Below are 25,563 nucleotides of genomic sequence, written 5' to 3' on the forward strand. Positions count from 1 at the left end.
AAAAAAAAAAAAAAAAAAAATCAAAAGTAATGCAAAAATTTCACAGTGAACGCAATATCAAATATTTGAACAAAGACAGGGTGACTATTAATGATTTGTCCTTTTGTCCCAAGAAATGGTTCTGCATGGCATGGGACTTTATTTAAAATTATGATTTTCTGCTATTTTTTACATTAACTTGTTTTTTTAAAAATTGTGTCTTTATAAATTTTTTCAATAACTTCTTTTGACCTTTGCTAGAACCATGACTGATCTAATTACTTAATCAGAATCTCTGAAGGTGTGAACTAGAAAGCTAAAGATTTTGACAGTTCCTTGAATTGGATTTGATAAATACTGATTCATGCTTCTTTTGCCCACTTTGTCTACCAAAGACAGATCCAGATATATTAATTACCTAGACTCAAAATTTCATTATACCAACCTTTTACAATAATACAGTCTAACATCCCATCTGTTTGGATTTTGAGGACAATTTCTCCCTTCTCATAAAATCCCAAGTGATAATGATAATTGGTGCTAGTCCTTAGATACAGAAATTACCAGGTAGAACTCTTGGCTTTGGAACTAGTGGTGGCAAAAATACATACTAAATAAAAGGGAATAATTTTATTAGGTGACCTTTGTTTTTCTCTACCCATTTCTTGATAGATAATCAAGTTCACATAGGATAAAGAGGAACTGTAAAATTGTAACAGAACTTCATGTTACAGAAAAAGAATGTAACCATAACAAGTGATTAATAAGCGAAAATGTCATTGTCTTTGGCAGTTGAGTTAATTCCTTGTAGGGTTGCATTCTACCATGGCTGCTAAAGAAATGAATACAACTCTGTTCCAAAGATTGCAGATTACTGTTGCATTCACAGGAAGTCTCAGTTTCTACATATTCTGGTCTCAGATTCTGGTGCAGCAGAAAAGAAAAAGGACCAAGCACGGTTCTGGAGCAGACAGACTTGGATTCAAATCTCACCTCGAATAGGTAAGCTCCCTGGGGCAAGATACTTGATTTTTCTCAAACTGAGTTTCCTCCTTGAAAAAGCCATGGATACCTGAGTATGTTAATTCCTATTGTGCCTTATGGCTTACATGTCCTCATCTATAGTTCATGGAGTTTGATTTGTTGTTTCATTTATGCCCAAGTTCTTTATCGTTGCCTGGTTATTGCAACTACCAAACAATATTTTCAGCTAAGAGAATGGAATTCTAATGAGAAAAAGAAAATTCCACATCAAGAGAAGCAATGTTATTTGGGGTTCTCCTAAGCAAATAAGTCCAAGATCCATCCTAAAATGTGGGTAAATTACATTAATAAAATGGTACCAGCCACATTACTGTTCAATATCAGTCACTCTACATTTTGGTATGCACTTGTACCAAACACAACTATTTTAGCAAACAGAATATCAAGCAATATTATAGAACTATGCTCATTCTTGTATTATTCAGACACTTTGTAACATTTGGATGGATACAATTACCTTAGTGGTGGATACATTAGAGTTGTGCAGGAGGAAATCACAGTTTTAATCCACATATAAGGATGGGTACATGATTACATCAATATTTTGTTTCAGATTTCTGCTATTATCTCATAAATGGGGCTTTTAGGAGGTGGCTTTATCTAGAGTGTGTGATGACAAGATTAAGGATGTGATTGGCGAGCATCCTGGATAGAATATAAGGGACAGAGAGAAGGCTGCTGTTGTCAGTTGCCACTTTCTGCTGCTTGCTGCTGCTGTAGGCTGCCTTCTGCCTGCTGGATTTACCATAGACTGTTTCTCCTCTTTAATTCTCCTCTGCCGTGCCACCCTTCCTTGGAGCCAGCCACTTATGGACTGAAGCCTCTACAAACTCTGACAGTCTTTCTTCTTTTAGCTTTGGCTGTCAGGTATTTTGACTAAGCAATGAGAACAGTAAGACAATACTGTAACGCCTAGTGATATCAAAAATTTTGTTTCCATCATTTTATGCATTGACTGGGCTAAGTTGCATGGCTTTCCTATGTGCTCTATAATGAGTGGGAAGCTGGGTGGGGCTGAAATGACCAAAATGGCATCTTATTCTCTAGGGTGTCTACATACAGCCTCTTGAGAAACACTAGTCTAATGACTGGCACCCAAGAGGCAGAAGGCAGATGTCCATCTTCTTGAGGCGTGGTCCACAGTGTCTTAGCTGCATTCAAAGCAATTCATAAGACCAGGCCAATTTCAAAGATAAAGGAAATATTTCAGTTCCTGGTGGGAAGAATGTCAAGCTTGTACTTGGAAGACAGAAAAAGTACCTAACAATCTGTGGCTGTAGCTGGAGACACTTGAAGGTAAATTTTTGAAAATGGATTTTTATCTACTAACTTATAAGAAGATATTACAAGACACAGGTGAACTAAAAAAGAAATTTTTGGGTTTTCAAGTGGAATTGAAAGCAGGTTTAAACCTAAATCTTGCTGTTAGAAAATAACATTATTTCCCAATTCCTTAAAGCACTGAAGCCTTTCAAAGTAAGAAGTAGCTTCAGGGAAAAGATCAAATTTAGGCTTTGACAATAAAATGTGGCCTTGAGGTTAAGACCAAATCAATAGTACTGCTGTAATGCTGCTTTTAAAAACCCAGAAAGATTTAGAGCAATGCCTAATGGACACTTTCAGTCAGACAAATACCTCCTAATAATTCTATAGCTCTTATCCTAGGGCATCCCAAATTCCCACCCGAAGTAGAAAGGGGCCAGTCTTGGAAAGATTTGTACTTGTGGTGTTTTTCTTACTGTAGTGAATTGTAGTTTGATAGCTTGGAAACCCACAGTGTTTTTAAGGTAGTTGAATTATATTGTGTGAAATGAAATTTCTAAATCATTACCCTTTTCACAGGCAAAATGAAGGCTGAATCACTCATTATAAATACATAATAGATCATGCCTGACATAAAGGGAAGGGTGGGTCAGAGAACAGAACCAAGAGCTGGGGGTGGAGGTTAGTCATAGAACATTGCTCCCAAGGCCCATTACTTGGTCGTAATCAAGGAATACTCCTTGCCCTACAGTAGCATGTTCTTGTCATTTTATGCAAAGTTTGTGTTTACAAATCTCAGTTTGACAAGGTTCACACTGGAAGAGACTTATCTGGATGTGAATGTGGATTAGAAGATATTAGTCTTTGGCTCTGATCTCATATTTGAACAAAAACTGCTAGTCTCTGAACTGAGGTAAAAAGCTTTCCTTTATGGGCTAGAAAAGAATTGGTATAGCCAGAGGATATATTTCATAAATTATAAATTACCTGCAGATATTGCTAATAAAAATTTCTTCCATTCCAGTATGTGCAGCATACTCCTGGTGTAAGAGGTAGATTTTGTTTGAGAGAGAAGTGGGGGGGAGCAGTAGCTTGATCTGACTAATAAATACAGGAAGAGGGAGATTCTGGGATCTTTGAGGCCAGATCTTAGGTCTGTTGACAACTTTCCCTCTTTCATGTACTATCTGAACCGTCACTGCAGAAGCTGAATTCCCCTTTGGAGGGCACCGATGAGGGAGTGAGGGAGAGCACTGCAGACTGGGCATCAGGAGATCTCCCATCTGAAGGCAGCCGAGTGAGTCCAGCAGCTGACCTCACGTGACATCAAGTCATTCCCAAGAAAGGTGAGAAATCACGTCATAGTTGTGTTTCAGCTACTGCATTTTCCTAACAGATGACCACAAACTTAGTAGCTTCAAACAGCACACATTTCATCGTCTCACAGGGTGTCTGGGTCAGGAGTCTGGTCACAGCCTAGCCGGGTCCTCTGCGAGGGAGCTCAAGGCTGTACTACTGGTGCCACACATACCGCAAACTCATACGAGTCTCGCCTAGAGGAAAGTCTGCTCCCGCGCTCATTCAAGGCACTGGCAGGATTCTTCTTCCATCCACACATCTGTGGTTTCCTCCTGACTCTCAGCTGATGTCCACTGTCAGCTCTTGGAGGCCACTTGGCTCCCTTCCGGGGGCTTCTCCTTAGGCCACTCATAAGGTAGTTGTTTGTTTCTTGCTCAAATCTGCTAAGAAAGAATACAATATAATTAATAATGGAACCAACAGAGGTCAAGACACAAAAACTTCGGGTCACACTGGTTTCCTAACCTGAAAAGGCAGTTCTCAGGGATACTTTATTCAGAAAAGGAAAAAGTTTACCAGGACCAGAGTGTGTCACTTGGTTCTGGATTATACAACAGCAGAGTGTTGCTGTAAGCCAGGGGTGGCGGACCTCCGACACGCGTGTCACAGTGGGTTATTCATATCATTGAAAGCTCTAAGATGTTCGCCATCAGTGCAACTCTGGTAATGTTGCTTCAAAGTAAAAAAACAAAACAAAAAACCCCCAAACCGTGACAGCAACTCACATGTTTGAACTAAGTACAATAACATTTTATGTATAAGACACTTTATGTGGGTGCTCAATTAACACATAAACTAACCCTATCATATTATTATAAATTTCCTTTAAAAATATGAGGAAAGTGAGTCTTAGAGAGTTTATTAAAATGCCAAGGTTTAATCAGCTAGGAATTCAGGGAGCCATGACTCTAATTCTTTCATTCCCTTTAGACTCCCGAAGTACATAAATTGTATCCACAAGGCAAACTGTTCCTTTACTTCCCTTCAAAATGGACTGAAACTACTTTGCATATGTTTGGCTTACAACACTGTACTCCTCCCATTCAAAATTAATGATACAGAGAATGCATTTTTGCAGGGTTTTCTCCAAAGAACTGAGGTTATAGATGACAGAGAGAGCATCATTCTGAATGTACCAAATCAATGATTTCTAGAAAAATATTTTTTTCCTTTTTTTAAGTCAGAAAGAAAAGCTTTAAATATCTGAAAAAGTTAGGAACTTGACCCAGTGAGTACAGCTGAGTGCTTTACACATTGTGATGGTAATAAAACCCATTGGCAATTCTAGATACAAAAAGCTGAAAGGAAGAATCAAATACAGAGAGTTTTAGAAAATTCTGTTTATGAAAAATAAAATCAATCGATCGAGAACTTTTCCGTGAAGGAATCAGCCTTCTAATCTCCTAAGTAACGCGTGAAAAATTCTCAGTGCTGAGGAGAGGAGAGTTGATAACTCTCACACCCGAGAGCTTCACAGAACTGTCGAACTGCAGACAGACTAGTTAGAGACAGCTATGAAAACTCAGCAGTGTGGTGATTCTGCGAGGGTCACCTCGGAACGGGGAGAGAGAAGAAAGGATTTTACACCCACCAGTTTGACCCCGATAGCTTCAAAGCAGGATGAACCCTCCACCCTGTTCTGCATTCATTCGGTCCTTTCATTATGCCTTTTGATGCTGCAACCCCACCTGTGCGCAGCAGGCAGAGAGAGAAGCACGGGGACACCAGGGAGCAGGACACACTTGTTTTCTTCCCGCACAGAGCTCACTATGTGATGGAGAGGAAAATTAGATCACAGGCATGTGCAATTCAAGTGCTGTGTAATACAAGCCATAGGGAATACGGTGGACCCTTGACTTACGGACTCAATAGGTTTCGAGGGCTGGTTGTAACTAAGTCAGTAGAGCTGAGATCTGGATGTTTACCTGGGTATGCGCTTTAATCAATAAGAGGATTAATGAATTCTCATTAACTAAACACTTACAGCCAAGTTTCTGTATTCAGGCTGGTGGCAACTTGAGGGTCCACTGTACTCCCAGGTGAGTGGGGTATGCTCACATCACGGAGACTTCCTGGAGGAAATCGAACCCAGAGTGGAGCTCAACTGATGATAGCTGAGCAGATGGAAAGTGTGTGGGGAGCCTATTCCAGACAAGGGACTCGGGGCTCCGGGACCTGGTAATGAGAAAGAGCAAGCTCAGTTGCAGGAGTGAGATGTATGTGAATAGCTCAGAGGCATGGAGGAAACAGGAAGGAGCTTAAAGTGGAGAAGTCAGGAAAGACTTCAGAAATGTCGCCAGGGACAGCACAGGACACTGAATGATGTGAAATAATCTTATTTACTTATTTTTGAGATGGGGTCTCTCAAGGCTGGCCTTGAACTTACTATGTAGCCCCGGCTGGCCTGGACCTCATGGAGATCCTCGTGCCTCAGCCTCCTGAGTGCTGGGATTGTAGGTGTGTGCCACCACGCCAGGCTATGAAATAATTTTAGAAGATTAGTTAAAGATGAGATACGTGAATGGTAAAGAATACAGCCAAAAAAAAAATCAGAATTAAGAAAATTTAAAAATGAGATGCAAGGGCAAGGTGTCTTGGCTATAAACTACAGCTAAATCTCTGAAGAGGTTTTAAGCTCTGGAATGAAATCATGAGATTTACATTTTGAGACAGTTGATTCCAGTAGCCAAATAGAAGATCCAGAAAGAAAAAGAAGGAATCACAGAGACCATGTTCATAGAATTTGACATCTGGGTTAGAATTTAGCCACAGTGATGGTTAATTTTAATGTTTAGTTGGAAGGACTTTGAACAGTGCATCAAGCTGTCCATTGGCTTGAAAGGAAAAACATCCAGCTGTGTCATTGTATAGTGGTGACTTGTGGCCATGGCCTAGCTGATGGTCAGGAAATTGGAAGGTACGTGATTAGAAAATTGGGAACAAAGATCTCTCTGAATGAGCAAGGAAAAAAAAACCGTGTTTCCTGCTTAGTCTGTTGTAAATACATTTGTGTATGAAATATTATTTTCTTTGCTTCCATTACTTGTATGTAACATAAGATGTATTTAGCTAATGTCATAGTATTTCAATGTTATTTATTTTACATCATAGTATTTAAATTACCGGATACCGAGGAAAAGACTAAATATCGTTCCAGGACTTTAGTTCTTCTGAGAAGGGGTTAGTGCATTTGCAGCTATCTGTAAAACAGTCCCATCATGTAAGGTAATGATTAATCACCTTATTGTCTCCTGGGAGAATGAGAGTAAATATGAAGAGAGGTGTATAGTGCCACAGTCATAAGGAGCAGATTCATGATGGTTAATTTCAGAACCACAGAATGCCCAGGTCGTCAGCTGCATTGTTTCTGGGTGCATCTTGGAATGTGTTTCCACTTGAGATTAGCATTAGAACTAACAGGCTGAGAAAAACAGAAGGCCCTTTCTAATGGGAGTGCCATCATTCAGTCTACAGGGGGCCTGAAAAAAATAAAAACATGGAAGATGGTGGAATTTTCTCTGACAGCTTTACCTGACACTTTAATCTCCTACCTCCAGTTCTCTTGGTTCTTAGGTCTTTCAGACTCATGTGGGATCTACATGTGCAGCTGGTTTTTGACCCACACCACCAGATATCCTAGCTCTCCAGCTTGCAGACTCATGCTGGGATCTACATGTGCAGCTGGATTTTGACCCACACCACCAGATATCCTAGCTCTCCAGCTTGCAGACAGCAGACATTGGAGTTCTAGACAACTACAGCCATGCGAGCCTATAATTTATAATGAATCTTGTTGGCTCTGTCTCCCCTAAGGATGAAGAATCCTATATAATATAGCCACAAAATTATTTAGCTACTCTAATGCAAAGCAAAACAAATCATATATACAACAAACAAAATTTCCCATGAGAATGATATTCTAAAAGAGTAGGATTTTTCCAATGTCTTATAGTCTTCATTATTCCTGATTCTCTCATAGCTGTCTGCGTAACATATTCATGTCACCATTCCGGTCCCTGGACTAGAAAAATTTACAACAGTAAGAAATGAAATGCTAATGATCTAACTAAGAATGACTATAGTATTGATTCAGAGGAAAGAGAATAAGAAGAATATGAAAGTTAAAATCAATAGCATTAGAGGAAGAGACTATAATTTGTGACGCACGATGAGTGGTAAAGATGACTTCAAGGTCGAAGAGTTCATCTTCCATGGTTTTGCAGTAGGAGAAGCAAAGCAGAGTGTGGGAAACATTCATATAGAAAGACAGCTTTAGGAAGAGTACAGTGGTCTGGGAAGGGGACCTTGCAGGTGGCCAAGTGTGCACTCTGTCTCTGCCCTTCTCAAGTGTGTGACATTTGCTTGTGGGTCACGAGTAAGAAAATGAAATAGGGAAAAATCGCTTTGCAGAAACTAAAAATGTCTTAGAGTCCCAGAGTTGTAGTCAGCTCACTTCGTGCTCCATTAACCCAGGTAAACAGGAGACCCCATCAAGGCCAAAGAATGGCGTGTTGGTTCCCACATCTAGCTAATGCTTGGCTCCCTTTCAATCTAACATCACTTACGTATTTGTCCACATTTATTTAGTGGAAGCAGAGGAACTGATTCTGTTAAACAGTTATTAAAATCACACTGCGTTCTGAACATAGGTGACCTCCACAAAATTTGTCACTCGACACCTGATCCCCAGAGTGATGATGTTAAAAAGCAGGACCTTTGGGAAGTAACTGGGATTCGTGTTTATAAGAATGAGGCTTATTTACCGGGAGCCCTCGAACACTTTTGCCGTGAGGTCACAACCAGGCAAGCACCATCATTAGAGCAGAGAGCAACCCTCCCAAGAAGCCAGATCTGTGAGTGCCTGGGGTCTTGGACTTCTCGGGCTCTGGAACTGTGAGCTCTGAGTTTCTGTTGTTTATAAATACCGAGTCTAAAGCACATCCCAATAGCAGCCCAAAAGAACTAGGGCACATCATGCAAAGCATGTATTAGCTAAATCTTTTTTCCAGAGTGTCAAATAAAATGCAAAGTATACCCAACATAAATTTACCTTTTTCATCTTCTTTAAGAATAGATTTCAGTGGCGTTAAATATATTCAGCGTTGTGCAGCTATGACTACCACCTACCTCAGAGCACTTTTCATCTTGCTAAACAGAAATTTTCTACCCATCAGACAATAATTCCTCACTCTCCTCCCACTCTGGGCCCCAGAAACAACTCTTCTACTGTCTTCTCTGTCTCTCCTGTGACTACCTGAAGTACCCGATAAATGAATCATTCAGCAGTTGTCTTTTTGTGACAGTATTACTTCACTTAGCATCGTACACTCAGAGTTTACCCACATTCTACCAAATTTCAGTATTTTCTTCTTCTTTTGAAGGCTGTTTGGTAAAGGGGAACTTACTTCTGCCATTTAATAACTTATTTTTTCTTTGTATGCTGTATAGGTTTTTTGCCTCATCTCTGTCCTTACTTTCTTTTTCCACATTGGTTGACTTTGTAATGCAATGCTAAAGTAAGTTTTCATTTCCTTTTCGGTACATTCTTTAGCAATTTTCTTTGTGGTTACCATGGGGATTACATTTAAAATCCTAACATTATAGCACCCCAATTTAAATTTATACAAGCTTAACTTCAATATCATACAGAAACTACTCTGTTCTTATTCCTTTCAGATGTTGAAAACATATTCTAGTCTTTGTAAATTTTATTCAGAAATGGAAAATGGAAAAATTTAAAATACATTAATATCCTAAAGTATGTAGAAAAAATGTTTGTTACAAACTGTTGTTAGAATAATACTAGCTTTTAGATTATTGATTGCCACTCTGGTAATGCATGGCTCCATACATCATTTAAAGAACAAAAAGTTGAGTTATAAACTATTGCCTCAATGACATTAGTTTTATAATTGCCTGTGGCTTTACCTTTACTGAGATTTTCTTCTTCGTATGGCTCTGAGTTGCTATCCGGTGTCCGTTCATTTCAACCTACAGGATTCCCATGCATTTTCTACAGGGGAAGTCTAGTGGGAACAAATTCCCTCCATTTTTGTATGCCTGAGGGTGATTTAATTTGTCCCCAAAATTTGAAGAAGAGATATTTTTAGAGATTGGATTCTTGGAATTGTTTTCAGATCAGTAATTCTTGGCTGATGAAATGTTTAAAAGAAAACTTTATTCTTTAAGCACGTTGAATATATCATCAGCTCATCGCTGATTGAAACGTATTTCAAATAGTCTGACAACCTTATTTGTAATTTCTTGTAATTCACTCTTACTCTTTTTAAGACTTTGTCTTTGAAAAGTTTGATTACAACCTGTTTCAATGTGAATATCTTTGAAATGATTTTTCTTGGAAATCATTGAGCTTCTTATATCTTTATATTTCTGTATTTCATCAAATTCAGGATGTATTAGCTATTGTTTCTTAAATATTCTCTCTGATGTTTTTCCTTCTTTCTCTCCTCCTTCTTAGACTCCCACAAACCAATTGGCTTGATTTGTCTTAAAAGTCCCTTAGACTCTATTTATATTTTTAATCATTTTTTTCTGTTCCTCAGACTTTATCATTTCCATTGTCTAATTTTGAAGTTCACTGATTGCTTCTTCTGCCTGCTTATACTTTTCTTCGAACTTCATTAGCAACTTTTTTTCTTTTCAGTTTTTGTACTTTTCAACTCCAGAAATTTTTTTTATTTTCTTTTGTTTCTTCATTTTCATTTTCATTTTGTTCATACATTGCTTTGCTGACATTCTCACATCTTCCTATAGTTCTTGAGCATCGCTCAAGACAATTGTCTTAAAATCTTTGTCTAGCAGACCCGCCACCAGGTTTGTGACTTTTGCTGTAGTAGCTTTAGAGAACAGTACATGTGAGGCTAAGGAAATCAGATTCACCCACTTACCAAGGATTTCTTTCTTTTTCAAAATTTTTGTTGTTTTTTCTACTTTTTTGTTGATACACGTTGTGTCTGTGCCAAAAATAAGCCTGAGATATAAAATTAATATCTTCTCATGTTTTCAGCCGTACCTTTTCATGGATGTACATGTCCACATTCTAACTTTCTCCATTTGTATAGTTGTGTTTGAATGTCCTGATCTATAATGTTTACCTTAACAACAAGAGGAGGAAAAAATTAATGTTAAATATTCTAAAGATCACTTCAATCAGATTTCAAAAGATACTTAATAATGCAGAAGGTAAAATAACAGCGGCAGCCTTCTTTCTGTGGTTAGAAGCAGCAAATATTATTCAGATCGCAGATCTTCAGTACTGGAGTACAGGATCCTTTCTTCCAGTCCTGGCTCCTCCTACAACTTCATGCATGGCTGCTCATGGAATGCTGTGTAAAGGTGTGCTATAAGGGTGGGGCTGGAAATGTGTAGCTACTAAAATGCTAAGAGTTGAAATTGACTAAAATTAACCATTGATTATCCAGTCCTTACCATTGGAAGTTAAACATTTCATGGGTGCCAGTGTTCTAAAATAATTAACATCAGGAAGATTCTGCCAGTATAATTGGTTTCTATATGTGGAGTTAAACTCCTGGAAGTTCCTCCTCTGCCATATTTTCTGATTTTACTTTTTAAAAAATCTTCATATTGGGCCAGGGACTTAGCTCAGTAGTGCTGCCTTCTGTCTTGCAAGTGCAAGTTCGCGAGTTCGATCCCCAGTACAAAAACAAAACAAAACAAAAAATACCTTCATATTTTAGAAGTCCCAATATCTGCATCAAGATAACACTTCCAATGACCTATTTTCCTTGAACTAAGCCCCACCTCCTAAAGATTTCACAGTCTGTCAGTGCCAGCACAGGTTGGTGACCAAGTATTTAACTCATGGCCTTAAGGCGGCGGGTAAGGCAAAAATGATAGAGCCGGGGGATTTGGCTCAGTGGTGCCACCACCTGACTTGCAAGTGCAAGGTCCCACATGTGATCCCCCATACTGGGAAAACAAATCTATACATGTATACATATACACATATATATAGTCTTGATATCTAAAAAGCTAAATATGAATTTTAAAAAGTTTTAATTTCCCTCTTTTCTAAATATTTTTTCACTATCTATATTCAAATTATGTTCATTTTGAATTGTGAAATTAGCTGATCAGTGTTGACTCAGACCTTGACCAGTAACATGTTTGAGATGGCACTGAATTTAGAGCTTCACATGGGAAGACAAATTTTTTAATACTAGGTTTTCCCATTGGTAAATTATCTGTCTTCACTGAAGACTTCTTTTAGGTTCATTAGTCTTGTAGACATCTAAGTATATTTATAAACATATTATCTTGTTGCTAATTCAAGTAATACTTTCTCTTTACATTTTCTTGTTCATTTTTCTTGCATGGTTAGAACACTGGAGATTTGTGTGGTCATTCTTTGCATATCCAACAATGATACTAAACTTCAACTATAAATTCTAAAAAAATTTCAAGTCAACTCTCTTGTATTATTTTGATAGGGATTTGAGTCATCTTCGCATTCTTAGATTTTAATATTTTTGAATGTGCATACTGTTTATCTTTTTTGGATTAATGCATTACCTGATATCTCTAGAGAGGCTCTGATTAATGAGAGTAATAGTCAGCACTATGGACTGAATGTCCCCTCCGAACTCATAAGTTAAAGTATGGTGATACTTGGAGTACAGCATGCAGTAGATTACTGTGTCATGACATCAGAGCCCATATGGATGGGATTAGTGCCATTGTAAGAAGAGGCATGGAGGAGATTAAATTTTATCTCTGTCATGTGACCGAATCTGGAAGAGGGCTCTGCCATCAGAGTATGTCCACGTTGGCACTCTGATTTCAGACTTCCCAGGCTACACAACTGTGAGAAATAAATGCGTTTTTGCTTTGTTTTGTTTTGAATTACCCATCTCCAGTATTCTTGTTAGATTAGCCCGAATTTACTACAAAATTAGCATCTATAAATTGTTCCTGAGTTCAAGGTAGCTTTCATTTTATTTATTTATTTATTTTGGTACTGGGTATCGAACTCAGGTCCTGGTGCTTGTGAGGCAGGCAGCGGAAACACTGACCTAAATCCCAGCCCTCAAGGTAGCTTCTAAAATTTTTATTCTTAAGTGTGAATTTTGGTGAGAGCTTCTGATATGTGGGTAATGTAGAAAATAAAAAGTTTCTTTCTATTGCTAGCTTGCTATTATTTTAAAATAAAAACATATCAAATGCTTTATAAAAATGTATCAAGATGATATTTTTTAATTTACTAACCTAGTGACATATACCTGTATAGGAGTTTCTTAATGTCTTGTTTCCCTTGTATATCTTAGAAGAGCTTCTTGATCAGAATACTTTACTCCTTGCTTGTTTTTGTTTTTAGGACAGTTACTTTGTCTCATTGCATAGGACACTTTCTGTCCTTTTATATACTCTGAAAAGTCAATGGTGTTGTGGAGATGAGGTTTCTGCCTCTGTTTTGAAGGAAACAGCTATAGAATACTGAAATATATTTCTATGTATCAAGTAAACACTTTACCAAGGACAGAAATGATCGACATCCATGTGCATACAAAATATTCATGCATTCAGTGACTCTAACAGTGATTTGCAAAATGTTAGGTTAGTTAAAAACCTATTAGTGGACCCCACGTCAGAACGAAGGCCTTGGAGCAATATTAAAGGTGAAAGTTGCTCCTGCTACATTAGCTCTGACTCCTCTCAGGGAGGTTGTGCGTCCCAAACGGAGAGACCGAGAAAGAGCCCTGTGGCGCGGGGGTGCAACCTGGTTTTAATGATCAGAGCCTTTGAGAGTCATACTCGTTGCCCCTATTTTTCACCTATTCACCATCTCTCCCTGCCAAACCCACTCCTTCTGTTTCCTAAATAAAAGACATTCATCAAGTTATCGCCTGAGAATCAGTCAGAGTTTTAATTTTACTCTCCTTTCAACAATGGGCGGGTCCCGATTTGCACAGTTCTACCTCTTTAACCTCCTGGAAACCCCTTTACTCTGCGTCAACCCCACAGTCGCTCTCATTTCTTTCTTACAGTCAAAGGTCGTTAATTAATGGAGTACATATGTACAAGTCAAAACGGGTGAAGAGTACAACACAAATACTCGGATCCTAAAAGTTTGTTGGGAATTACCTAGAAAATTTTGAATGCCGTATAAGTACAGGCACATCCTTGGCTACCTTTCCATACTTGTCTATGGATATTATTCATGTTTTGAAAGGTTCTTGAGTCTTTTTTTTTTTTATTTGGAGAAGGAAACAAAAATGACAAAGATTTTATATATACCCATCCACTAAAATGAATGTGACATGTATTGAAAATATATAATAATATTTTTAATTATACATTATATTTCTAAGCCTCTAATAATTTGGAAACTGATATTTTCTCTAATGTCATGAATTAATCAATAATTTTACTTTTTCCCTGATGAAAGTCTAGTCTGACAGCTCCAGCACAATGAGCTTCAGGTTTACTTGTCCTCAAGCTCCTTTTTCATGAAATAATTGCCTTCAGTTTTAGATCCATGTATTTTTTTTGACATTGCACCCCAACATTTATTAAAATGTCACCATGTTCCCACTTTTTGTCAACTTTTCAAAGTTTTGCATATTACATTTCTTGATTATGTATTTAGCTTTCTTGAAGAACTTATCTTTAAGTATGTCTCAATGAATCAGAGTTTGCTCCCCACTTGACCAAAATGTTCTGTACAGAAATTTTGTTTCAAAAGTATTTGCAAGTTTCCTCTGCAGAAGGCTGAGGATGTTACTACATCAATTCTAGAACACAGATGCACAAATCTAATGCAAAAACTCTTCTTCTTCCTTTGTGAGCAATTGGACTACTTTTAGGATGATATTAGGGGTTTATTTTTCTTTATTCTTGGAGTTCTTAAGTAAATAGAGATACGAAGATGTTCTTCTCTATTTTAAATTCATGCTCAGGAGACAATTTGAACTTAAGACCTGATACCTTTATTTAGCTTAGTTGAAGGGTGTTCTTTTATTTCCTTTCTTGAATTAATCTCTGTTCTTTCATTAGGAGCTCATTTTAGATGGATTTTGGCTATCTTGGATTGAACTCTTTGACTCTTAATTTGTTTGTACTTTAAGTTTCTTTGCTGATTTTTTACTTTAATCTTGGTGACTTCTCTGGATTTATTTTCCAGATCATTAATTTATTCATCAGCCATTTCCTTTCTTTACTTAGCCCTTCTTCTGATTGCATTCTATGAAAATTACCTGATGATATTTTATCAGTTCTTTCTAAAGTACATGTTTTCATATTTGTAATATTGTAATAGCTGTGTGAATGTTTTTCCTGAGGATGCTAATTTATATTGAAATTTTCCAATTTTTTCTGAATTTTGTCTTTTCCCTAATTCAACACTGCTGTTGTATTATGTTCATCTACTCTTTGTTTACTGCCTTTCTTTGTAGGTTTAGTGAGCCTTGCTTGCCAGTGAGATTTAGGAATGAAAGACTAGGCAGATTAACAAGGGAAGTAAGAAGCAATGCCTTCACGGGACACAGGTCTGTATCCCCACATTCCCTCCCCTCACTGGCTGGGCTGGCTGGGAGTTCTCTCTTTTCATGAGAAATGCAACAGGCTCACTTCACTTTAGGACATATCGGGAGAAACAGGGACAGAAAGACGGAGGACTTAATGATGCTTCCACCAACTGTCAGGGTAAAATGTTTCCTGAAAATTCAAAGCACTTTACATAGTGTTCTTTCTCCCTAGAGTCACCTTTGTTTTCCAGCTCTTTATCTTCCGTGCTCACCTTTAACTTACACTGAGAACTGGAGATGACTCAAGCTCTGCTATGAGTTCCTACCTGCCCTTCATGCCCACATGAAGTAGGAAGAGAAAGTGTTCATTTTTTATTGGTACATGTGTATGATGCATAATGATACAGTCATCGTGGGGAGTTGGTACATGGACGTGACAAGCCTTCATTTTTTTTATAACCCCTTCCCTCCTGCTCCCTGCATCTCTTAGACCCTTTCTCATAGAAAGATAGACAGACAGATAGAAGCAATGAAGAATTCAGGATATGTATCCCCCTTACAAGGCTAATATAATCCATCACTTCAACTGATAGTGAAAGGTGACATTATTAATAATAACAACACAACAACAGGCATAAACTAGGGCTTCTTTGGAACACTGGACTGGCATATAATTTATCATCTAATTGAAAACAAAAGAGGGCACTCTCAGTGCTTACACCGTGACAACTAGGACTTCCTAGGGAAATGAGGACGAATCATCTCTATCCATCTACTGCACTTGGAGAAAATGCTGAAGAACTCAATTATTAAAAGGAGAATCAGGAGAAACAACTGAGAACTCAGGAAGAGATTAACATGAATCTCAGGAATGAGATTAAAGTGGAAGAAAATAACTGATCAGCAATATAATTTATGGGTAAATTAAAACAGGGATAGATCAACTTGGAAATAGTAATCTAATGTTAAATAACATTCCCAGGAATATTAGAAACATACTCAAAATAAATCCTAATGATAATTTGAACATAGGTGTAATAAACTACGTCAGTGTAGGCTGGAATAAGAATTGAAAAAGAAGAGGAAAACTGAGTATGAGATAGAATAGTGGAGGTAATCTTAGGGCCTCAGATTCTTAAGGACAGTAGAGAAGGAACAGTGAAATAGAGCATGTAGAATCAGCCAAGCTCAAGGCTGAACGTGCAGTCATCACTGACACCAGCCATGACACCATCTTCACTTGAGATGAATTGCTGCAAATTTGGGTTCTCCGTGGACTTCTACATGTTCCATGATTTGCTACGATAACTCATGAACTCAGGGAAGTATTGTACTTAAGAGTGCAGTGCAACTTTATTATAACTAACAGGCACATATCAGAACCAACCAAAGGGGGAGATGCATAGGGCAGAGTTTGAGATCAAGGATTCCAGGTCTTCCCAGTGTTCATATACTACCCTTGCACGGAGTATTGGCAACTCAGCAGACTCACCTCAGCATTGGTATTGAGACTTCATCATGTAGCATTGATGACTGAGCTATTGTCTAGTTGGCTGAACTCAGAACTCAGTCTGCACTGCTAGCCCCTTTCCTGGAAGTCATGTTGAGAACAGGTGGCTCAGAGCCCCAACGCTCTGATCACAAGGCCTTTAGGCATGGCCAGCCCCATGGGAGTCATCGTCCTAGTGTAAATGATCAAGTGTGGTCAAAGGAGCCACCATGAACAGCAAAGTCACTCCACATTACCTGAGCAATTCCAAGGGTGTAGAGGTTACCTCAAAGGAACTGGGTATGAAAAGTAGATCTCTCTTTGGGCCAGGGCTAATTTCTCTATTGTACAAGGGTATCTTTATAAAGGAATTGATTGGAAGTTTTTTAGTTCATATCATAGAGGTTGCATATCTGAAAAAACAATGAAAATATTTAATGCATCTTACAAATTATCAAAGGAGAAAAGTGAATGAGTTGCTAGGCTAAGATGAAAAAAATTTTAAAGTTAAATGATGAAATACTGGTTGTTAGGATAAAAATGAGTACGATGCTTATGCCTTTCAAGTTATTCCTTTGAAATGAAAGATGCTGCCCCTTCACTTAGTTTCATCTCCATTTTGTTACCTCATTTCTATGTGATGAAGATGAGCTGTGTCAGAAGTCAAAATAGAATCTGTGCATCAAGAAAGCTGAAGCCCTGAATGGTAGCAACAATAGCTACCAATCTTCTGTTGACCACACACTTGAGTATTTGTGAGACAGAAATAACTGCAGAGTCGTAGAGGGTCCTAACCCATATTCTAACTAAGATATCTAAGTAAAAAGATACTACAGAGTTGCCCAAAGTAGATAACCACAAAGGTTATAATAGCCTATAGGTGACATTTGATGTTAAGAGCACAAGAAATGGGCAGAATGGATCACTGTGGAATGGTAAGGGGTGAAATTCAATAGGATGACTTAGTAGTCACTGATCATGCTCTCCAGATAATACAGCATAGCACTTGTGAATCAAAGGCATTCACCTTTTTGTGAATTCCACATAAAAATCGGGATCGCCCGGGATTACACCATCACACAGTATTTAGAAATGTGGCTTAATCAAGCAAATCTGCATGAATCAGTTCAATAAAGGTGATAAATGGCTAAGACCATGGAGCTGAAGGGAAGGCAAGAACAATGCTCAATCTGTGGACGAGAGAGCAGGCCATTTGGCTCTGCTGCACCGGTCTGCAAGTGCTTTGCCAGAGCACAGGATGGCTGGGAAGGTGCACAGTGAGTGCAGAGACTCAGGCCCATCTGTTCAGACAGGCTGCGGCTTTCTGGGGTGACAGCATTTGTGCGGGGCACTGGCTGATAGCGTCTTAATTGACTCTTGACAGGAGAAGTAGTTGGGGTTGTCCGAATTAGAAATGGGTCTGATTCCTGAACCGGAGCCAGGAGCAGCAGTTAGGACAACACCACAGGAAAACAAAGGAGTATTTGTGTATTCACTCTTTCCACTTCCTATTCTTCCTCCTGGAAACGGAGGCGGGGTTAAAAAAAGAAGAAAAGAAAGGAGAAGGGGAAAAGAAAGTTAAAAAGGTAAAGAAAAGCAATGGTAGCACCAAATCTATGGCTAGAAAGTGACTAATTACCAGCTGCCTGTCTACAGTGAAAAATAGTTTACCTGTAATTGACCCGTGTGTTCCTCTCAGTCATACTTACTTTCTTTATTTTTATTCTTTTTAATGCCACTTAATTTATTTTGACATTATACAAATTAATTTTTATCCAATACTGAGCATTCTGATGATAATTTATGGAATTTTCTTTATTTCATTTTTGTTTTCAAAGCCATCGGTATGATCCTACTACATACTCATTACTCATTTATATGTAAATTTTTCCATATAGTTCCATGTCAAACACACCTCAAGGACACAGTTTTACCAACTGTATAATATTCACTGAAGCTCTGTAAGATTTAATCAAATACCCTTATACATAAATGGTTTCACATATTTTAGCAATTTAAATAAAAATATGATGGATATGTGCTTCTGCATGTAGGTAAATTTCCTTGTATCATTCACATTGTTTCTTAGATAAGTTACAAAAGAGAAATGTCTGGACCAAATGTACACATTTTAAATTGCTTAGATATATAAATACATTGCTCTTTTGCCTTCTCAATACATTTTTAATATTTTGCCTAATAGGGGACCTAATGACACCCAGCTAGTATGAGTGATCTCATGGTTTTTCTGTTCCTTTCCTTCTGTTTTTAATGATGTGACAGACATTACAACATACGCTTAGTGTTTTCATTTATATCTCTCTAATTAATTGTGAGATTAAAGTTTCCTATATCTCCATATATTTCTTAATCACTTGTTTACTCTTTGCTGACTAGTTGCCCCAGATTTATTTTCAGTGTTTCTTAACACAACCATCATATAATTAGACCTATCCAATCCCTACCTCCTGTGAATTATATGGCCTTTGAGCATTTTTTTAGTTGTTTTTATCTTAGTTTACCTGTTGAATTAGAACAATATTGGTATTATATTTACCCCTTACTTGTTTTTGTAATAGTGAAGATTGAACTTAATTCTGCCCCTGTACCACTGAGCTACATCCCAGCCCTGGTCTTTACTTTGGATTCACAGGTACATATTTCTCTTTTCAATTATGGATCACTATATTCAATTATATCTTCAATATATTCTCTCACGTCAGAAATTGTCTTAAATTCAGTTTAACCAAAATTAAACTCATTGTTATGGCTTGTATCTAGATGGGTGGGCTTTATGAAAGTAGCTGGATATACGGTATGTGAATGTGGATTAAGGGTGTGATCACTGAATTAGTCCAAAGATGGGCTTAGCATTGCTCTGGGTATGGGTGATGGGAAACCCCAACCTTGGTGTGGTTGGCACCACTCAAAAGACTTGTAGCTTGGATAGGGTAAAAGGGACAAGCTGTTTGCTGCTATGTGCTGCCTCCTGACTGCCTGCTGTGAACTGTTTCCCTTCTGTCACGTCCCTCTGCCATGCCACCCTGCCTTGGAGCCAGCTAACTATGAACGGAAGCCTCTAGAAATTGTGAACTGTACTAATCATTTCCTTCTTTAACTTGTGTGTGTTGGGTATTTTGTCCCAGCAATGAGAAAGTAACTAAGATACTTTTCTTGCTACCGTCCATTGACATTTTGCTTGGCTAAGAGTCTAAAGAGTTTTCCACTTAGTGTTATAACTTGTACCATCAAGAAAGTTAGCTGTGTACCTTGTGAAAGTAGCACTTCATTACTTCAGGGTGCTGCAAATCCGCGTGCAATCACACAGACAGTGGAACTGGGTAAGCACTGAGACTTAGGAAGCATCCTGATTTCAGAAAACTTACGTACTTTTTAAAGTGCATGTTATAATTTTGAAATGCGATGCTTCTCTTTACTGTCTCTGCCATCACAATCGTCCCAGCTGCACAATTTCTTGCTTAGACAAATGCAATGGTTGCCGGAGTAGTTTCTCTGCATTTATATCCCCATGAAAACTCATCTGCCCCTAGCAGCCAGACAGTCTGCACCGACGATAAAGTCACGCATGCCGGCTTTTTCCACTGGTTCTGTCCAATGACTTCCTACTACACTAAGAATAAAGACAAGAGTTCACTGCTCGTCAGCTCTTGCAGGGTCGGCCTCCGTCTCCTCTCCAGCCTCACCGTTCTGTTTTACTCTCTCCGATCCAGAGGTCGGAGGAAATCTGCTTCTCTGTTGAATATTCACGTAAATCCTGCTCTCCCCGTATACTTCTCTCCTTGAATAAATTATCCTTGTTCTTCAGAACTCAGCTCAATTTACCCTGGCCTCTTCAACCAGGAAAATCACACATTAATGCCATTTGTACAGCACCTCACATTGTACATTGTAATTATTTCTGTGACTGTTAGGTTAGACTACAAATTCTGTAAGGATGAAGACCAGGCTTACTACTTTACTGTCAGTGACTAGCGAAGGTTCTTGAAAAGGCAAATGATTGCTCTGTGTTTACTGAATGTACAAGAGAAAAAAGGGTTCTCGCTATACCTGAATGGGGTCATATAGGTTATACTAATACAGCACCACTTCACAGGAAGCATCGCATAAATGTTAGTTCTTATCATTATGATTGCTGATTCCCATTCTTTATACACATCGCCCGATTCTCATCCAATTTAGAGTTAACATTTCTCACATATCTTCTCTAATTTCAGTGCTTTTGGAATTTGATGGGACCCAAATGATCTCTCTCAGTTGTATAATAGCTATAGCTGCCCTAAAACCTTGGTTTCCTTGACATGAATTTACTAAAACATACTGAATTGAGAGTATTGTAAATTGAAACTCTCCAGAGAAGAATAAGAAACCAAAGGTTAAATATACCCTAACTTAAGATGTTCATGTGTATAATGGTTTATCTGGATTTTTGCTGTGGTATAAAGCAAAAGAGATACACAATCTCAAGAGAAACCAGAGTATGGTTTTTGTTTATGGTTTGTTTGTTTTTTTCTTGGTAAAAATAATAGATTACAAGTTTCTTTAAATTGCTTCGCATAATACTTCTGTTTAAGCAGTGCCAGTATTTCATTTTAATCATCTCTATCCATTAAAATGTATGTATATTTTCTTGCTCACAGGCCAATTCTACTTCTGCATTAATCATTAAAATTCCTTCTGTACAACATTAGTAGAGAAAAGAAGCCTATAAAAATGTTCCATTCACATTATCATTTCTGTGTATTTGCCTCTGCCTAATTGGAGTTTCTGGCAGCTATTTCATGATCATTATACATTTATTGACTATGACTGTGGACAGAAACAAGACTAGGTGCAAAGGATACAGAGAAAGATTAGAGTCATGCAGCAGAAGCTCTCCCAAGTCCCTTCTGTTTTCTTCTTCAACATCTCACGACACTGGACAGGTTTATTTTTCTTTGAAAACCTGCAGAAAAAGCTTGCTGTTTCAGTTAAAGGCCAACTAGCCAAAATCACGTTACACTCACAAACTGAGCCTCATCTCTACTCATACCATGGATATCTGTGGTGGAGCCCATCATTGCCATCAAATCTTTTTCTTGCAACCTTCACCTTGTAACTTTACAGTTTCTTGCCTAGTCGGACTTGTTCTCTCTTTTATAAATTTTAAATTTATTTTAATATAACACAAGCAGATAGTATAAAGAAAATATAAAAGCCATTCATTCTATGAAAGAATAATTTTTATAACAAAAATTATTAGGGAATAACAGTGGTAAATCACTGTGCATCTTGATCTAAATTAATATGTTTTTACTTGCTATTCTCTCCTCATTTCCTAATAATGCCATACCTTTTTTTTTTCTTAAAGCAGTTTAAATATTCACAAAGTATTTCACATTCTGTATGGACTTGTTCTCTTGACTTTCTGTCATTGTCGTGTGAAACACATACTCGAGGTAGTGAATAGTCCAGCAAGAATGGAAGGCAGGGAGCCCATATCCGGATGACTCCCGGCCTGGAGCCAACCCCAGCTGAGCCCGAACTACCGTGGATCAGCTGAAGCCCAGCCTGACCCATAATCCTATAAACAAGAAAAGCAATGCCCGTTGCTGTTTGCCACTGCTTTTGAAAAGCCTTATTATCTACCTACGGCTGACTGAGACACACCATCACTGTTTAGATAATTAGGAACAACATACTGGATACATGATACACTCTGAAATAGATCTTGAAGGAAAGCCTCCCTGAAGAACCGAAAGCTTCAGCAAAACACTGTAGAGTTGCAAAATCAATAGGCCAGCATTTGTCACTCACCCCGGAGCCACACTAAACTTCTGTAAGGCTTGGTTTCCTTGGCTGTAAGTTGAAGACGGCAGTGCAACCTGGCTCACAGTATTTTAAAGACTCAGTAAGATTATACCTAGCACAACAATCTGGCACACTGTGTTCAACACGTTAGCTACATTATTGTGATTACTTTTATCATTATCATTATTATTGCATTATTGGCTATAAATATCAGTTGTGATCATTGTTATCCATGCCATTTCATTTTTCCTTTAAGAATAAAAAGTGCTCAGTTTCAGAAACACTGGCCAACTACACTTCTATTTCTCAATCTACTTCAAAACAATTACCAAGTCAAGAACTCACAATCTTTTTTTTCCCATTTATCTATTGTTCACTGTGTTCACTTTGGCAAAGATTGATAGACAGGAAATGCTGCTAATAAGATGTGGCTAATGTGAGTTTAAAAAACTCTGCTCAGACGAATGCTTCTCTTCATATTAAAGACCAATGCATATCTTTATATCATATATTTATTTGTTCATTTTTAAAGTTTGCCTCTCTCAGTGGTAAGCAAGCTCCTAGAGAGAATAAGTCTGGTCTCTGGCTCAATGCTTCCTCCCTAAAACCTAGACCAGTACCTAACGTAAGGTACTCAGTAAATAATTGCTGAACAAATAAGTGAACAAACATATGTAATTAAGAAATGTTAAAACTTCAAACATTTTGACACGAATTGTTTCCTTTAATTTTATTTATTTATTTATTTATTTTTGGTACTGGGGATCAAACTCGGATCCTTGTAAAGCAGGTGGCAGAACCAATGAGCTAAATTCCAGGCCTTGTTTCCATTAACTTTTATAGCAGCACTAAAAGGTCAGTGTGTTATCCCAACCCTACTGATAAGAAACCTGAATTTCCCTGTCAGCTGCCTAGTATCTTAGAGATTTTGGGAATGAAGCCAAAGCAAACTCGAAAACCCTACTCCTCATGAGTACCTACTACTTACTTTACTTAAAACCATCATTTTGGCATTATTTATGACTTAGAGAACTCAAAAGGCTGGGCCCATTTACACAAAACCAAAACAGAAGAACATTCACACATAAGAAGAAATCCTAACTCTAGTTTCTCATTCGAAAGAGATTTATACTAAAGGCAAGAATTGAGAGTCAGTAATAGGAAATGTATTTTATGATTATTCATCTTCAGTGGATAGTTTCCTTCTTTATTCTGGTGAAGGTTTTCTTCTTGTTTTCATACATTTATCTTTTGGGTCAGAGAATTGCAGTTCTTAGAAATGAAAACCGCTTCAAGAGTCTGGCTCCTGTATAGTCATATATTGCTTTGTTTTCTTTCAGGACCTCTCACTTTGGAAGGGAAATTGGTTTTCCTCGGATTCCTGAATCAGGTATGTGGTTTTCACTCACCTGGGCAATGTCACCTGAAATTCAAGGGCTGTGACTCCGAGATGTGTTATATTCAATAACAGTGAGAGGGTGAAGTAACAAAGTATGCCTCGATTTATCTCAGGATAGACACGTAGACTCAAAAAGTTCAAATTTCCCCAAGGGAAATTATCTGTCCACTTTGGTTCCTTAACCAGATTGCACAGAAGTCCATGTACACCATCAGACTTAAAATGGATTGGACTGAAAGAATTAATAGAGACTGGCAGCCAGAGACAAATTACTTGTGTGCCATTGGGCAAGGTATATGATTGTATATCTTTGAGATGTTGCTGAAACTCACATAAGGCCTTGGAGATACGTTGGATTAATTTTTAGAAGTGATTTTTCATTGTCTAATTGACCTGTTGTGGAAATACACCCTGTGCCATTAGAAAGCTTGTAGGCTTTGGCTGTTCTGAGTATCTGTTGGCCCTAGACCTTAATCAAGCATTTCCTGGAGAAGCTGAACTTACTATCTCAGGGAAATGGATCTTTTTACCAGTTCTTCCTTCTTTCAGAGGCTGGAAGCTTCATGCTCAGAGAAGGGAGTACAGTGGTTCCCTGTCATCTGTGGGAGAATGTTCCGTGGGACACTTGAAACACAGATCCTACCTGTATGAACGTACACTCTGTATGCACACACAAAGTTAATGCCATTTCCATTTTTAACTAAGCTCTTATCACACACTGTCACTATGACTTTTGCAGTTCAGGGTGTGACAGCAAACCTAGCATAGACTTCTCTTCCTCTCTCACAATTTCTCTGATGGAAGATTTGTTCTTGTCATAATGTCAGCATTTGATTTTTCCCCCTTTTTCTTATTAAATTGAGAACTTCTACACCTGCCCCTTAGGGAAGCACTCTGTGGTTTCTCTTGGCACACCCCGCTGTCCGTGTCACTCCCCTTGCACTTTGGGGCCAGGATGAAGTAAAGTAAGGATGACTCGAACACTAGCGCTGTGACACCTGAGCGGAGCACCGTGAGTACCCTGAGGTGACTGAAGGGCAGGTGGCTTGTCCAGCCTGGGTGTGCTCGACAAATGGACGGCTCACACCTCTCCTGGGACTTGGTGGGACAGAGTACGATTTCACCCTGCTGCTGTGGACAGAGTGAAGTTTAAAGTGTATGCCTTGCTTATTCCTGGAATTTTCCATTCAATTCTCATTTTTAGATCATGAATGACCACATTGGAAGCTACAGAAAGTGAAACCACGGCTAAGGGGGGCTGTTCTATATCTTTCCCCCAAAGAATTTGGTATCTGTAGACTTAAATCTTAAGCAAAATTATTAGTACATGTTTGCAGTGTATAATGATTATTCACATTCTTCGTGGAGAGTTAATACATGTCCAGAACACATCTCAATGCGTTTTACATACACTTCCACTTTGTCCTTTCCCTCCTCCCTCCATTTCTTGTTCACCTTCCTGTTTGCAAAGATTTATCTCCCTGTTTCCTAGAACCTGTCTTTTATTTTGCTGTTTATTTGTACGTTGGCTTTCCATATATGAGAAAATTCATGATATTTAAACTCGTGTGTCTGATTTATTTCCCTTAATGTACAGTTTCAAGGTGCATCCTCTTGCCTACAAATGACTCATTTATCCTTCTTTATAGCAGAGTATGTTTTGGTTTCAAGTGAAACAAACCCACTTAGACTAGCTTGAGCAACGCAGGGAGATTGTT

The 25,563-nt window shown here is 38.2% G+C and overlaps 1 long non-coding RNA gene across 1 annotated transcript in view; it reads left to right on the forward strand.

Moving 5' to 3' along the window:
* Window positions 1-25,332, forward strand: part of LOC104848908 — a 30,538-nt gene extending 5,206 nt beyond the window's left edge. The window contains exons 3-6 of the long non-coding RNA XR_004515072.1: window positions 901-981; window positions 2,071-2,319; window positions 3,491-3,632; window positions 23,787-25,332. This is a non-coding gene — a long non-coding RNA (uncharacterized LOC104848908). The remainder of the gene's footprint in view (window positions 1-900; window positions 982-2,070; window positions 2,320-3,490; window positions 3,633-23,786) is intronic.
* Window positions 25,333-25,563: the final 231 nt, after the last annotated feature.

Source organism: Fukomys damarensis, unplaced genomic scaffold (assembly GCF_012274545.1).
Source record: "Fukomys damarensis isolate Sample0158 unplaced genomic scaffold, DMR_v1.0_HiC HiC_scaffold_33, whole genome shotgun sequence".
Taxonomy (NCBI): domain Eukaryota; kingdom Metazoa; phylum Chordata; class Mammalia; order Rodentia; family Bathyergidae; genus Fukomys; species Fukomys damarensis.